Genomic DNA, 17672 nt, shown 5'->3' on the forward strand with positions numbered 1-17672 from the left:
CAGAATAATGTTTAATCAAATATCTAGGCACCCTGTGTCCCAGTCACACTGACACATAAAATTAACTATCACAGATCATTTTCTGGCATTTTCAGTTCCATGTTTTTATGACATTTTCATAGGCTTTAGGAAGAGAGATAAACAGACCATCATTCTGAGCCAGAATTATTCCTGACTTCCTGGTGTTAATTCAGTAACGACTGAGATTATTCTCCTGGATAATGTCCTCCAGTGCTCGACCCACTTTCTCTTCTGTATTGAAAGGTCCGGAAATTAACAGTAGGAAGCATTTCAGTGGGATTGCAAGGACAATGAAGCTTTCTGCTTCTGGTCCAGCAGGAGCAGTGGCCAAAAGGTGCAGGTGGCTGGGAGCAACTATGACCTCCGGCAGTGTCTGTAGATTGTGGAATAGCAGGAGGCAGTAGTGAGAATAACAGATGACCGTGGGCTCCAGCGACATTGGTGGCAATCTCAGCAGCAAATGCATATTTCTAAACTCTGTATAGTGCCCCTCCTTCTTCAAGTAAAATTTTTATATCCAATATCTTGCATTAAATTCATGTCTATTTGAAAATTTCAGAGTATTTCTGTTTTCTGATTGGATTATGACTGATATGCTCACTAACATTATATTTCCTTTTATTTTTTGAGATGATGTGATGTATCTGTAAACTATAGCATCAGCTCCAAGGAAAAATTAAAGGTATGAGATGGTCACTAATTTTTTAATTTAATGTTTGCTGTTTTCTACTCACAATAACTCTGAAGTGAATATTACTATACCAGTTTTTTTTTGGGGGGGGGGAGGGTGATAACACAGGCTTGGGTATATTTATTTGAAAAAAAATTGCACAAAAAATTGCACTTCCAAATCAGATTCTACTCTTCATCTGAGAAAATCAGATCTATGTTTGATATAAATCCTAATGAGTTGACACAGTGGATGAGTAGCTGGCAGTTTCTTTCACACTTAAACTTCCCTTATCAAATGAGAAGCTGTCTAATCACTCTATAATTTTAGACTTTAAAAAGATTGTTGGGCTTTGGTTAAAATTTTGGAAGAATTCAGAATTCAGCAGAGCTCTCCAGGGCAGATAATTCAAGTGGTAGATATGCTGGTTATTCTATAGTTTTCAGTCAACAGTATCAGTTCATAGCATGGTTTCTATTTGGATGGTCAGAATAATGGACTGAAAAACAAAAACATCTTCTCAGAGGATTTTTCTCTTTTTATTAAAGAAAAATATTAAGGAAAAAAAGAAGGGGGATCCTCTTGCATGTTATCATAATGTCACACCACTACACACAACTAAAATTTGTGAACAAGGTTTCACTTGCTTGTAGGTTCCAGATAATAAAAATGGACCTGAGACAATTCTCACGCTGACGTAGGATAACATTTCCTCACTGAATACGCTCTCACCAACAACAGAGAAATAGTATCCGTTTGGGACAGGCTTATTCCTTTCCTCTGGAAATACTTGCAGAAGTCTTTCCGGAAAATTACCAAGCATATCTTCTAGTCTCCACCATTTAATGTGAGATTTTGTAGATTGTCACCTTCCCTTTGGATGGTAAAGTTCCAGAAAAATTGTTTTTAAGTAAAGAGCTCTTACAAGTATGTAATAGAATAACAGATTTTTGACATGTGAATACCTATCCACACATCTCTTTTCCTCTGCACAATCAAGTAACTCATATTGAAGAGACATCGAACTTGGCTCAAGGAAAGAAGGATTTTCTTATGTTTTGCCTATTTGCCTTTACTATTTCTCTCCTTTTTGACAATTCTCCCCTTGTAAGCCTGAGAGAGCCCACAGTAATCAATTAGAAGTGTAGAGTGAATATACACTGATGTGCTCTGAGAAGAACACTAAGCCCGCGAGCCATCATTCTTGGGCCGACTGTGGAGCATCACGATCTGCCACTTCTAAACACATACTTTAGGGTTATACTCCACCAGCTACAACTCTATTTAAATTTTAATATGGCACCATATGTCTTATTGTTTTACTTAGAAATAAAAGGAAAATTCTTTCTTCTCAGACAAATAGTAAAGCACTGATGATGTGTTTGCATTGCATGTGTGTGAGCAATAGCCACTCACCACTTGAGAAGAGTTGTTCTCTATTGCCAAAAGCCTGCATTCAAATAGTCACAGGCGCCGCACGTGTCCTGCTGCATGCCCTGATGGTTTTCATTTTGACAAAATAACATAGAAAGAGATTCAGTTTCAGTGGGACTTTAATTTTGAAGTTTCAATTATCCCTTGCAGATTCATAGGGTTACCAGTGTTAGAAATGGGAGTAATTCTAAGAGTAAGTTTTGTTACTTTGGTAGTATTAACAAAAACAATTAGAAAAAGGGAGGAAGTGTAAGTGCTATGTGAAATAACGGTGCATTTGCCAGATGGGTTTCTCCTTCTTTTTAAATTAAAGAGGAACATTGAAGTTCAATATATGTACGGATCAATGCACTTTCAGGCCCTTGTTGAGTTTTCTCTAAGATCAGCATAATAGTTTTTATGAAACCTTAATTTGCTAGATGAAACTCTTACTTGAAAACATAATGGGCTTAGTTAATAGCTGTTTTACAGCTCTCTCCCAGTTATGTCTAGTCAGACCTATGTAAAATTTACTCCTCGAGAAGTATAATATTCTTGCAAAAAGGTAGTGGAAACGGACAACTGTACATAGCTGAAACACCTGAGAGATATCATACGACAAGCAGAATGGTAGAGCTAGACATTTCTTGAAAAATAGCATATTACGACACTTTCATTTTGCAGGTAGAATAACTAAGGCCCAGTAGGGTTTAGTAGCCATTCGATATTGCCCAACTACTAGTAGCAGAGCTGCATTTTAAAGCCATATTTCAAAATTAGGAACTTATTTAGTATTGGTGTTTCTACAGTTCATTAATTGGCTGGAGGAAAAGTCCTTGAAACTTGAGATGGAGGAATGTCAACCGCAGAATGAATACTGGGTACTAACCAACATCATTCATGTTTCTGACCTTTCCAGGTTGCCCAAGTGAAAACATGTGTTTAGTTTATGAGGATTTAAGTTGGTAAACAATATGTTTTAACAGCCCTCGCCTGAGAAATAGAAGCTCTGAACATGGCAAACAATTTCCTAACACCAAATTAAGACACATGTTGTAAAGTGTGTGACTGTATTTAAGGGTATAATAGACTACACATCTGAAATCAGAACTTTCATTTTTCTATTGCTTAAATTATCTAATAATTATTAATTAATTGATTATCCCCAAAATAATAATGGCATGCATAAGAATTTCCATACAAAACGCAATTATGCCTTAGCATATTTCTACTTTAATCTCATCATAACATAATCTTACGACAGTAGCCTCTTTAGCTACAACGCATAGAAGCTGTCAGCTAGATGGTGTTAGAATGACTACTTCGTGAAGAGCACTCAAATAAGAGTCTATAAAACTAATTCACAGTTAGGAAGGAGAGTACTAAGAAAGTCGGATATTCAGAGGGATAGAAGGACACTGGATCAGGTGTCCTTCCACATTTCTGTGTGTGTGCATGTGTGTGTATGTTCGAAGGAAGACCCTTCTCCATTTCAGTTGTGTGCTTACTTTCTTCAGTCACAATCAACAGAAGAGAAGTGCAAATCTCTAAACCTGTGATTTAGAGCTGAAATATTTTCCCAGTAAAGTCTCTGAATTACTCAGCTGAAATGCCTGGATCTCAGATTTGCTTTCCATATGGACGATAGGACAGAGAGATAGAAATGGATGCCCTAGGAAAAAATCCTCTGTGCTTCCCTAAAGGTCATGGGAGTCGAGTTCATTCTGAATTAAGTGCCTTTAAGATGGGGGGAAACACAGGCTCTAAGAGCATAAATTAAAAAGCTCAGAATGTCAACTTCTTCCTTAATGCTGAGTTGAGCTCCAGGGAGTAGTAGGAGGAGTGCTTTCTAAACTCAAAGGTGTATGCCTCCTTGGTGCCACATTCCAAGCCACACAAAATTATCCAGGGCATGATTTCCATAAAGCAAGGCCAAAGATCCTTGACAATCACAAGGAAGGGTGTTTTCTCTCTTTATTGATGTTAATGGGACCTTTTCTTGTCTCTAGACAGCTTCTGTGAAAATATGGCATTTGGGAGCTGCAGGGCATAGCTTCCGCCTTTTCTATCTCATCCCCCTTTTCTTTCCAAGTTAATTTATACTTATAGATAAGAGACAAGAAGGATATAGCCTGGCACTAATTGAAGGAAGCAGTCGAAATGCTAGAACATTAGATGGAGAGAATAAGAGCCCTTGGGGATAAGAGCTTCCCCATGCAAAAACCTCTGCAGGAAATAACATTTTAGCAAACTCCATGATGAGTTTAGATGTGTTCCTTCTGTCACTTCATCTTGTTCATTTGGGCTTAAGCAAGAGAGCATATGTAATTCCATTTCTGCTTCTTTCTGTTGCACTTAAGTGCAAGGAATGAATTTAGACTTAAATTGGAAAATGCTTAGGATGGGAGGAGATGGGGGAAGTCAATCAATCAATTTATCTAGTTAGCTAATCATTTCCGAGTCAGAGATGAGAACCAACTGATTTTCTAAAACCCTAACATGCAATCTAATTTTTCCAAAATTATATTTTAGAGCAAGTATGAACAGAGATTACTATGATAAGATGCCATTTCCATTTTCCTCCAGGTCTGAATCTGTTGTGATGGAGGGGAGCAAAGCAGATTAAAGTTGTGCACTAGCTGCTGGAGAACAATCCCTCCTCCCAGCGTGTCTGTGTAAAGGTATAAGGTTGCTTGTTAAACTCGGGAGCATATCTAGGGATCTAATTAAAGTGCATCAGCCTCCTAGCATGTTGATTTGGAATTCTGCAGTGGTGGAGCAGAAACCATGAGAACTTTATGCAATTGTGTTTAACTCTCACTTGCAATTTGAAAATGAGCTCTCTCTTTCTTTCCTTTATTAATAGACATATGCATTTTGGTCCTTTTACTATCCTATTTTAAAACCTTTTTGTAAGCGCTTCGGTGTTTTGTTTTTTTTGTGTGTGTGTGTGTGTGTGTGTGTCGTGTGTGTGTGTGTGTGTGTGTGTTTGGTCATAGTGTTTTTATTCTCCTGAAGCTGCTTTTATGTCAGCAAGATGTTAAAGCCGTTTGATGGACGACATGTTAGAGAAGAGGTACTTGGCTAACTCATTCCCTGTTACTCCTGGAATGTGGCAAGCTTCAGTTTCATTCAATAGAGTTTACACAGCTGTGCATAAGAAAACTGAATGAGGCCTTGGAGTTCACTCACTCAGCAAAATAAATCAATCGACAAATATCTATTGGACATTTCTGTTGATAGAATGTTGGTAGAACAAGATATCTAGAGTTGGAACATATTTCTAATCCACGGAGAAAGAATTTAAGCTCAAAAACTTCTAATATTCATCAAATATTGTGGATAATTATTTAGAAGGTACTCAGAGGAACTGACTATGTCATGAAAAAGTCTGTGCAAAATTGTGCATGTTCTGTGGAGTGATGTACACAAAGTCTAAAGAATCTTGCAATCAAATATCAGGAGTCCCATTGCATCCTCCAAATAGAATAAACTTGATAAACAAACAAACAAACAAACGAAAACATCAAAATCTTTCTTTAAATATACAGGGTTGATATCTTTGAGTGGATATAACTTTTTCAACTGTACAGATAAGCTCTGACTGAAAAGTGGAACAGATAAAAGGACTGCTGCCCTGTAGAAAGTTGACTCAGTGGATCAACATAGGAACCTAGCACTGAGCCAAGCTACAAACTCCATAAGTCTATGTCAAGGATTTTCAAGAAGCCTTTGTGCTGCTCGTGGTCTGGGGGACACATTTTGGCAATCTGCCATGCTGCCCGAGGATAGTGTTGATTCTTTCGTGTCATAACAACAGCTGCCTTCTGAAGCATTACTCTACCAGGCACAGCTCTAGACAGCTTAGGTATGTTTCCCTCATTGAATTCTCACAATAACCCTTGGGGGTAGTTAAGTTTAACTCTATTTTACAAACAAGAAAATTAAGACTTAAGTAGGTTTAGTAACTTTCTCAGTGTCAAACAGCTAATAAATGGCAGAGTTAGGATTCCAGTCTTGGACTTACTTAAAATCCATGTTTATACCCACAACACATACTTTCACCAACTTATAAAAGCTAATCCTACTTGACATTATGTCTGATTTTATGAACAGGCTCTTTAGATTTATATATGGACAAAATATAACAGAAGCTTTAGAAATATGATGCATCCTTATACGAAGTTGCTGTCATTTCTCTCTCTCTTCTGTGCTCCTCTATAAAGTATTTCATTTCTACATAATTATTTACTTTATGCATTTTTATTATCTATGACCCTATTTCTTCCTCTAGGATATATCTTGATAAATAAGTGAAAAGAATGAATGAACATTTCCAAAAACACTATTAGCTAGATCCTTACCCATCATCATCAATATCTTTTTTTTTTTTCCCATTTAGTGTTTGGCCACTAAACAAGATCAATAATGCTTAGATTCTTTGCAATTTCTAATCTAACTTCTGGATAATGAAAAAGATTCTCAGAGGGGGCAGAGAACTATATCTTAATTCATTTCTGTGTTCTAAGCATCATATTTCAGTGTTTGACAAATAGTATGCTCAATAATTATTTGTCAAATGATTTAATCATCAGCATTACCTAAAAAAAAAAATGAACATTTATTCTGTAACGACTAGGTGTAAAGCACTAAGTTAGGTAATCAATGGAATGCAGGAAAGCAAAATAATAATAGTGATCAATGATCGCCATGTGGTGTGCACTATGCCAAGTATTTGTTTTCAATGTAATATTACACAGAATCCTACATAAAACCTTTGAGGAACTGTTGATACTTCGATGTTGGGGAAACTGACTTCTAGAGAAGTTAGGCAAATTAGTTTCCCAAGATCTCATAGCTAGTAAGTGGCCAAGCCTGGTTTCAAAGCCAGACCAGATATTCTAAAACCTAATAGTCTTAATTGTGGTAAAAAATCTTTACCTGACATTAAAAATTTTATTTGTTCAGGGAATCATCAGAAAAGATCCATAATATTTAAAGATGTTTTCTCTGTGTTTAAAACATAAATCCACCAAACTTTCACTGTAGAGCCAAGCTTTGCTCTTGCTTATGGATCATTCCCTTGGAATCCTATGTTGTCTTTCTTGCATAAATCACACGCACAAAATATTGTCTACAATTTCCAATTTCAGTTTCTATTAAGTGAAGCCAGAACTTAAGGACATTTAAAAAACAATTTTCAGCACAAAACCTTTCCAGATTTCTATGATTTTTTCCTCAATCTGTTCAGTTGCTTTATAAACACTGAATCCAAGAGCATTTCTTTTTTAAAAACAACCTCTCTTTATCAAGTTTCTTCAAAGCCTTCAACCTAGCTGTCACACAAAAAATTCTCCTTTGAATGCACATTTAATAGATTTACTCATAAGATTCAATTGCATAATTAAAAAAGCAAAAATTATGTTATAAATAGACCTGGAAATAAGCACAACCAAATCTTGATAAGCAAATGATTCTACTGGTGAGATAAGAGATAAACAAGAGAGTAGCCAATTACCATGAACAGAGTCTTAAGGCTTTAGCTAATGCTTTTAGAGGCAATAGGACATTGACTGAGTCGATTTTACTCAAGCAAACTTCTGTTTTACTCACATGTATTTTTCTTTAACAAACACTGATATAATACTTACCATGTTCCAGTCACTGTCTTAGTGATTTTCAGACAGAAAGGTCATATATATTCCCTATACAAACTTGTATATAATTACTTAAATGAGGAGTTAAGGAGTTCACAAACATCTTCTCTAGTAGTGTTCACTAAAAATGTGCATGAATTTTCAGTTATCATTTGGTAAGTCTCTCTTTTATAGGAGCCAGTTTTCATTTTCTTTCTTTTTTCATTCCCTAAATGATAATAATGAACAGGAACCTTCCACATTCTTTTGTTAAGCCACTTATCTCTTTTCAACCATTTCCTGTATATGTTACTATTCTTTATGGCTTCCTGGTCCTGAAGTGATAATGCAGACCACGTGTGGGGGACTAGCGGGCCAGAGGTGCACACTGGAAATTCTCTGGAATGTTGTCCTGGAGGAGTACCTCAATACTTTATCTCTCTCTCACGGATTATGCACAGTAGTCCCCACGACTTCCTGAGATTTTGGGTTCAAGGTCACAGACTAATTTTTATTTTTCAATCAAACTACAAGTTTTAATCTGAGGCAAACGTTTTTACTTTCTGATACTACATCAACTACTTCTATGGTCTTTATTTATAGGTCTGTGAGAGAGAGGCATTGGATCTGAATTCTTAACAACTTTTGACTGGCAATGACCTTCTATCCTAAGAAAGTTGTTTTGAATTGTTGGAAAATGCATGTAATTTGCATAAAAAATATTTGTGTTGCATTTTAAAAAACATTTAATATATATTTTTAAGTAGGTGATATTCACATGGTTCAAATATCAGAAGTACAAAAGTTCCACAGGAAATCTTCCTTACTCTCTCTCCAAGCTGCCTAGCCCATCTCCGGGAGGCACACACCATTTCCCATTGCAAGAAACATTTTTAAAATAAATACTTAAATGATTCAAAATGTGCTAATCAATAAGATAAAAGGCTAACAATAGCTGAGAAGATGAATATTGAATGTCACATTTGAACTAAAATATTGCTTCAAAATAGATTTTCTGTGATCTTCTAAGCATCCTATTACGTCTGAGAGCACAAAAATAAGAATTTTAACATAAAGGTACAAAAGCGTGGTCTAGCATTTGGACTATGAGAGGTGACTTTTTTAACCAGAACACATATTAAGATGCATTTTTTTTATCATAATGAATTGGAGTTAGATAGTAGTAGTTGTATAGAGGAAGACAATTTAACTGTATTATTTAACACTACCTCTAAGAAATCAATTTTCAACCTTATATCTTGATTCAATTACAGATGTAATCGAGGGTGCCTTGAATGATGACAAAGCTCCTTAGAACTCTGTATGGAGATGAGCTATGATAAGAAAGAGACAAAAGTTATTTCAAGATGGAGCAGTAATGACTACACCTATAAATGAGACCTTCTCTTCTCTAGCTATAACACCCAGAGATATGTAATGCACTAGCAGGTCATCTGTTGCACTTTAAAACAATCACACAAAGAAATAAAATAAAACAAAACAACAATGACAAACAATATGCAAAGAAACACCTGTTCCATGAGTTTTGTTGAGGCATCTATGTATTATTATTTAGGCTAAAGATGTAAAGCAAAAACTTGGTGCTGATCTCAGGCTAATGTGGCTCAGATTAATCTCATCAAGATTTCCATGCACACATTAAATCAAAAGAGTTTCATTTTTAATGAGAAAATCAGCTAATGTTATAAAATTTTTACTACCCCCTGTGCAGTCATCCTTAAGGAACTGGATTGTGCTCAGGTCTGTGAAGGACTTGCCTTGTTTTCACTACATATCATTCTTTCCCATAACAAGACGGCATTCCATTTAGTGTTCATAATGGCATCATCTTCGGGTAGAACATATTATAAAACGTTTACAAATCTCCAAAGTGAAAAAGAAAGTGACAGGTACCAATCATTTATATTTTATTTTTCAGAAAGGAAAATAAGAAAAGCCCTTAAATAGTGTGTGTATTTTGTAAGAAAAACTCTCAAACGATGTGTGTGTATTGGGTTTGTGAGTCAGGGCAGCCTATACACAAAGTTAACATAATTTAATTATGATTAGTTATCCTTATGAGGGGCAAGAAGAGCATCACTGAATTCCACAGAGAATCTCCCAAGCTCATTTATTGATTATGTTATCCTTGTCCACCCCCAACTTGATAATTTTTCAAATAGTAGAATTGCTTGCAATAAGATTAGAAGGTACAAATTTCATTTCTTTTAATTTCTCCTACTTTTTTTCAGCTGCTGGCCACTGAAACAAGCAGCAGAGAGGGAAGCCAGGACTTGAATGTGCTTAAAAGAATCCACAAACTTGATTTTTAAAATGCCTCTGAATGTTTGATTCAATTAGAATAATCAATACTTATTTTATCAATACTACATTCTAAAAAATCATAATTGTGAATATAGCTGATTGCCAGGTTTAAAATAATAACTTGTGTCTGGGGTTTGGTGCTATGATGACATTTACTTTGCTATGGCCATCACCATCATCATCATCATCATTATCATCATCATCATCATCATCATCATCATCATCATTCTATAAAAGCAGTTTGCCATGTTACATATAACTCCAGTTTAGGCCTTGCTCAGGCTGAATGGCCCTGGTCTAACAGTTATATCTATGTTTGTATGTTCCAGCCTTCAGAGGATGGTTTTCATGATTCTAACAAACTGATCTTATAATTTAGGGTCAATGACTCCTGGTAATCAGTGTAGCATCCAACATGTTTTATGCCAAAGCTTGGTTTATTTGAGATAAAACATATGAAAAAATGAAACAAATGATATGAAGTGAAACTAAACTTAAATAGTTATTGAGCACCTACTATGTGTCAGGTATCCTTCTGGGTGTGAAATATGAAGGTAAATGAGGTCTACACTGTCCCTGTCCTCATGGAGATTATAAAGTATAATAGGGATCGTGAAAGGGATGTATAAAAACCTGTGCAAATGCACAGCAGGAGGTCTTACTCAGGCTTGGCAGCTAGGGCATCAAGGAAAGCTTTCCTGAAAAAGTGCTCCTGATTTGAGACGTGAAGAGTCTGTAAGAGTTAGCCAAACATGAGAGGCTGAGGGAATAAAATGGGAAACCATTCGTTAAAAGTGCTAAGCCTAAAAGGATAGGAGTGTCTCAGGAAATGAAAGGCATTCAGAGTAGTAAGCACAATATGACAGGGGAGGGGAAAGTGGTGAGACATGAGCCTAGAAAGAAGGGAGTGCAGATCATGCAGAGACTTATTCAATTTGTTAGTAAATTTACACATTATTCTAAGAGCAATGAGAAGACACTGATGAGTTTCAAGAAAGAAAATAATAGTATTATGTGTGTATTTTTAAAACTCCACAATGACTGGAGTAGAGAGAACAGAGCTGTGGTAGATCAGTTAGTTAGGAAGCAATTACAATAATCCAAGCGAGAGATGATGAAGGCAATGATGATAATGATGACAGAAAAGAGTAAGTAGTTTTTAGAAATAAATAGTAAATATCTAGAATTGTCCATTGCTTTGGTGAATAATAGTTGATGTTGGTATGAAACTTAAGAATCAAGTTCGAGTTCCTGGAAGATGACCCAGACTGGGGTCTGTTGTGGGAATTTTGTAGTTCAGGTGTTAGCCAGAAATCCAAATAAAATATTCAGAAGACTATTAGATATAAGATCCCCAAATTCAGGAGGCAAATCTGTGAAATGCTGTAGAATTAGGAGTTATCAGCACATAGCCTTGGAAGTAGATGAAGTTATCCAGACAATATGTGATAAGAGAGAGAAGCAATTCTGAACAGACTTTTAAGGGATGGACAGAGGAGGGATTCTAGACCAGAAAGCCAAACCACACCTCTGCAATGATTGGTTGGTCCCAAATAGAGATATTACTCTCATTTGAAAGGTACTCTCCCTCCCCGCACCAGGAGGAAAGAAGACATTCTTATCAGCCTAGCGACAGCAGCAGAGGAATCTACAAACAAACCTTATTCCATTAGTTTCTGCCTATATATTTTCCTTTCCACATTTTGCCAACCCTGGAAGCCTAAAGCTGCTTTCCTTTGTCCTGTTATTTATCTACTTAGTTGTTCTTTGTTGAGATGCTATAGAAGCAAGAATTTTGAGCTGCCATTTCGAGTTACTTCTGGTTTAGGTTTCTCCCAAGTAATGTGCACTGTGTGCATTAATACAAGTTTTGTTTTTAATCTTAAAAAAAAAAAAAAAAAAAAAAAAAGAAGCTGAAAAGGATGGATCAGAAAAATGGAAGAAAAGTCTGAGTTGAAGAGGATGAATCATAAAAGCTAAGAGATGGGAGTATTTCAAGGACAGAGCATTCAGTGATGCAGAGAAGTCTGAGTGATTGGGATATGTCCATTCCATTTGACAGCAAATAGGTCACTCTGACCTTGGCAACTGCAGTCTCAGTGAAGTGGTGGCAGCAAAATCCTAGTGGCAGGGGGATAAGATGTAGGAGGTGACAGAATGGTGGCAATAAGTAGAGGCAGCACTTCCAAGGAGTTTTCTTGTGAAAGAGAGAGATAAAACAAGTTTCTTTACACAAATAAAATTCCTCGTAATATCAATTAAATTTAAATATTATTCATTATTGCATAATATTACATTTAAAATATAAATAGTTCTAAAGAACACTTCAAAAGAAATGCTTTTTTCTCTAATTCTTAAATATTTTGAATTTGTGCCCATGCTTAATATTCAAAATTCTTTTTAGCATATTCCTTTGTAACTTAATCCATTTCTATTAACTAGAAAAGTCAAATGTTTCTTCTAAGGGCATATTTGGCTTCACAAACACGTGGCTTTCAGCCATTTTTGTCATCAAAAGCCTTTTAGATTGCTGATTTACACAGCCAACAAAGTGGAAGTACTCCAACTGCTCAACGCTAATGAGAAGAAAGGTTTTGGTATGCCTTTGTACCTTCCCTAATATTGTGTCTCCTTTTCCACTGGGAACACTGAGCTGCCTTATAGTCTGATTAACTTAACCTTCTTGGTCTGCAGATGAGAAAATAAATGCTTAGAGAGCTATCGTGTCCAAAAACAGAATATATAAGTGAAAGAATGGGCACCAGAACTGAGATCTCAATGATTTGACTACATATCCATCTTTTCCTAGTGAATACATGCCTCTAATGTTAATAAAGTGCCTTTCTAACCAGAAGGATAAAGTTTTAAAAAATGAGATAGTTCCCCACTCCTTTATGATATTAACAATTATTAGCGACCACTTGAATTTTATTTGAAATACTGTATGCTTCTGTAATGTCTGCTCATGTTAAGGACCTTTATATGGGACCAAATACAAATTACTTCAACAGGAGTGCTCCTTAGAATTAATTTAACCAGGAGTCTGTTGCCCTACTAAAGCCATGTTAACACATCTATTTAAGTTAACCAAGAATTTAAATAGACATTTAAAGGATTTCTATGACTGCAGGTGTTGGGTAGTTTCACTAAATGTGTTGGACAAAACTTTGCCAAACACCCTAGATATTGGAACAATTCTGCTCCATAATAAGCCACTTTAGAAATTAATTAGGAAATTTGTTCAAAATCCATCTGTTGTTGTGATTTAAATATGATAGAAAATACTATCAGAACGAAAACTGGTGAAGAAATGATTGAAAAAATAATACTAGAATCAAAATAACAGTCTTGTCTGTTGTAATAAGTATATTTGGGGAAAATTATGAATATAAATATAAATATAAATATACACACACATACACTTGTAGTTGCAAGAATCAGTGCTATTCTGAAGCTACTATGAGCATCCATTTTTAAAAATAAAAAAATAAAAAAAATAAAATGTTCTCTGTGTGTCTCCTTCAAAAAAAGTGGGTCCAAATTTTCCACATACCATTCATTGAGCCCATGAATGATATGTTCTATAAAATCAACAATGACTTTTTATATTTTAGTAGCAACTTCATACCTACTTCAAAAATTGGAGAATGTCAAAACTGATGTCTTACTTGCCTTCTCTTTGTTTTTATTTCGTATAATTTAAACTGTCTATATCTATTTCCTCATCAAATCTTTCTATTCAAAAAGTTCTAATAAAAAAACAACATACAGAGAAAAAAATAACATCCATACAGATAGGCCAACAGAAAAAGAATGACATTCATATGAATAAATTCACAAACAAAAAATCTGAATACTGTAGAGAAAATGAAGTCATTTTCTAGATCAAAATATTAAATAAAATGATAAAAATTTAAAATTTAATCAGTAAAAATGCTAAAAAAATTACTCATTTTGGAGAAATAGTCATGATTGAATCTGTATCATTCAACTTAAAATCTAGAAGACAAAACTAGAAACAGAAGGGACCTGAGAGTATTCTTGTTTTGTGTTGTTTTCTTGGTTCAGTATATGATAGGATACTAAACAGATAGTATGTGACAATTGACTATTTCCTAAACAGATGAACGTAGACAATGAGAATTTTTGTTTGTTTGTTTTACTTTGTTTTAGAATAAGAATTGAGTAGCCTTGGAAACAGATATACTGTGAGAATTGAGGTAATAATATAAAACTAAACCATTTCACAGAAAGTGCTGGCAATATTCGATTATGAATGAATGCCCTATAAAAGAGTTACGATATCTTCGTTCATTGTTATAAAATATTGGCTTATGTTGCACATGTTTATAATGTTTAAAGTGCTTTCACTTGCTATATATCTTTTATTTTCACAGTCTTTTTGTGAAGTAGTCGAAAAGTCACAAGTATCAGTTTTTAGATGAAGAAACTGAGGCTCAAAGATTAAGTTTTTAAGGAGGCCATCTGAATCTTGATACGGTGTTCTTTGTATGTACCATTATGGATCATTCTGAAAAGACTCATAATGCTTTTGACTTAACTTATTTATCCTGATTGTATTTGTTAGATCAGAATACACCCTCATGTAATGAAACAAAAAGAAATAATAGAAAATATACAATTTTATTATTAATATTAATTATGCTTTAATGCATTCTAGTCTTTATTTGTAAAATATCAAAATTATGTCATAAAATAACAACTGTAGTCTTTATATTTTTGTTTGTCATTAGCATTTAGCCTGGATTTGGGACATTTATCCCAGGACATGAGAAATGGTCCCTTCTGAGTATAGGCATTAAGGAAGTTTATTATCTGTGGAAGGCTTAAAAACAAGATAGCAATAAGAAGTCAAACTATAAGTCAGCCTTCTTCTTACTAGTAGTATACTCAAACCACTCTAAATAATGTCAATGATAAAATATTTCCCTCTGCCATGGGGGATTAATCCCACAGTTCCAGCCCATCTCACCACCCACACTGCATTGTCATATCCCATGCATCATGTCTGACATTTGAACTTTTTTATCAGAGTTCATTTCAAGATAATCTATGTTGTATAGTTAAAAGTGGCAAGTACTATTTTTTCTTTAATTTGCCATGACAGTGAGAAGATACAACTCATGGGAAACACACATCTCTATAATCTGTCTTCCAACGATAATATTTTCCCAAAGATATGCTTTTATAAATTATAAATATACCTGTAGTTTAATTTTATAGAGGTTCATAATACCATTTATATGACCATTAAAATTTATACATGTGACAGAAGAAATATAGCTAAATGAATCATGCAAAACCCTGGTCAATGGCCATTGTTCGCATGGTTAATTTCTGCTATGAAAACCACTACTTGAAGAAAAACTTAGCTTCAACCAACTAAGTGCAAAAAATATGATGACTATAGATTCAAAAGTCTGTGAAAGAACACTAAGACCATACATACATACACACACATACACACACACACAAAGTTGTCATCATTGAAACTTGAATAAAATTGCTGATATAAAGCCAAGTCAATTTAGTTTTTCTACTTTTTTGGTAAATTTAATTATATATTGATATTATAGAAAACAACAAATATCTCAATTTCAGAAAACAGTTGATAATGTATTTATTTATACCTATGGATAAAGGAAAACTTATAGATTGGAAGACTTCTACATCTGGTAATAATAAAGTTACAGGTAATTTAACCAATACTGCTGCTAAAGACTATTTGCAAAGCAGCACAATATATTTTTTAATATCTTTGATGACATTAGGGAGTTAAAAAAATAGTAAATAATTACTGGGATAAGATCAGGAAGAATATTAATGTCCATGAAAATGAAGCCAGTATTTCGGAATTGTTTTTCTCCTAAGTACACTTGCTGATTTCAGTGGGAGTATCTGAGAGCCTAAAAAACTTAATGGTCCATTTGTGAAAACATGAATGGTCCTTGAGGTCATTCTGCTCATTGAAATAAATCAGACATTTTTAGATTTCACTAATGTGGAATCTAAAAATGTTGAACTCGGAAACAGAGACTAGCATGGTGGGTACCAGGGCTTAGAAGTGAGGTAAAGGGGAAATGTTGGTATAACATCTCCAGTTGTACAAAGAGTACAAACTTCCAATTGTAAGATAAATAAATTATGGGGATCTAATATACAACATGGTGATTAAAGTTAATAATACTGTTTATGTATTTGAAAACTGCTAAGAGAGTGAACCTTAAATGTTCTCTACACACACACACACACACACACATACACACACACACACAAATGGCAACTCTGTGACCAGATAGAGGTGGTAGTTAATGCTATGGTGATCATCATTTTGCAATATATAAGTGTATCGGATCAACACATTGTATACCTTAAACTTACACAATGTTATATGTCAATTATACCTCAATAAAGCTATGGAAAAAAAGATTTGGTTCTTTTGAATGGCTCACTAAATTAGTGAGATAGAAATTGGAATTCTCACATTTGAGAGCCCCGATGAAAGCCTTTTACTTATAGTTGGAATCATCAATATTCAAACCCTAGGAATAATGGTAAGTTGCAAGTAGACCAGGGACCACAACACAATTTTGAATCCCCTTGGTTTCTGAAATTTGATTGACAGAATCAGAAAGTTCTAGCAGGACGGAATGTGTCATTCAGACCTCAAATTATTTCTACAAACAATTTTTGCTAATTAAATAGTTACAAACAAAGTAACAAGGTATAAAATGAGACAAGCCAAAGTGAGTAGACACCAATAGAAACAACAAACGGAAACAGAACCACAGAACCACAGAACCGCTGGGGCTCCAGGTAACGAAGTCATCAGATACAGCCTTTAAAGCAATTATTCTACTGTATTAAGAGCTATAAAAGACAAATTAAAATTTCAACAGATTTGGAAACTGTAAAAGAGAACTTGATTATAATTGTAATACTGAAAAATATAATAACTAAAAATAAAGTCTAAATGAATGGAGTGAATAACAAATTACACTCAGCTGAAGAATTAGTGAACTGGAAATTAGAGAGAAAAATCCAGAATGAGGCACTGACTGGTGAAAGGGTGGAAAATAAAATAATGGGTATAAGACATAGAGATGTAGAGAAGATATAATATGTGTATATTGAAGTCCCCCAAAGAGAGAAGAGAGAGACTAGGAGAGAAGCACTAACTGAAGAAATAGTGGCCATGAATTTTCCAAAACTAATGGGAAACATTAAGAAATCTGTAAAACTTCAAAGCAAGATAAATTTTTAAAAATCTACATCTAGACAGATCAAAGCAAAACTATTATGAACCCAAAACAATAATAAAGCCTTAAAAATAACAAAAACAAAGAAAAAGAGATTGCTTTTAAAGAGCTAAAATTTTGACGGACAGCTAATTGCTAAACAGAAATGCTATAAACTTGAGGAATATGGAATAACATTTTTAAAATCTGGAAAAAACCTGCTGACATATAATTTTATAGATAGAAAAATTTCCTTCAAGAACCAAAGTAAAATAAAAATATTTTTCAGACAAGCAAAAAAATTTTACATAATCACCTGTAAGCCTAAATTAACATCAATTTTGAAGG

Source organism: Pteropus medius, unplaced genomic scaffold (assembly GCF_902729225.1).
Source record: "Pteropus medius unplaced genomic scaffold, Ma_sr-lr_union100, whole genome shotgun sequence".
In the NCBI taxonomy this organism is placed as follows: Eukaryota; Metazoa; Chordata; class Mammalia; order Chiroptera; family Pteropodidae; genus Pteropus; species Pteropus medius.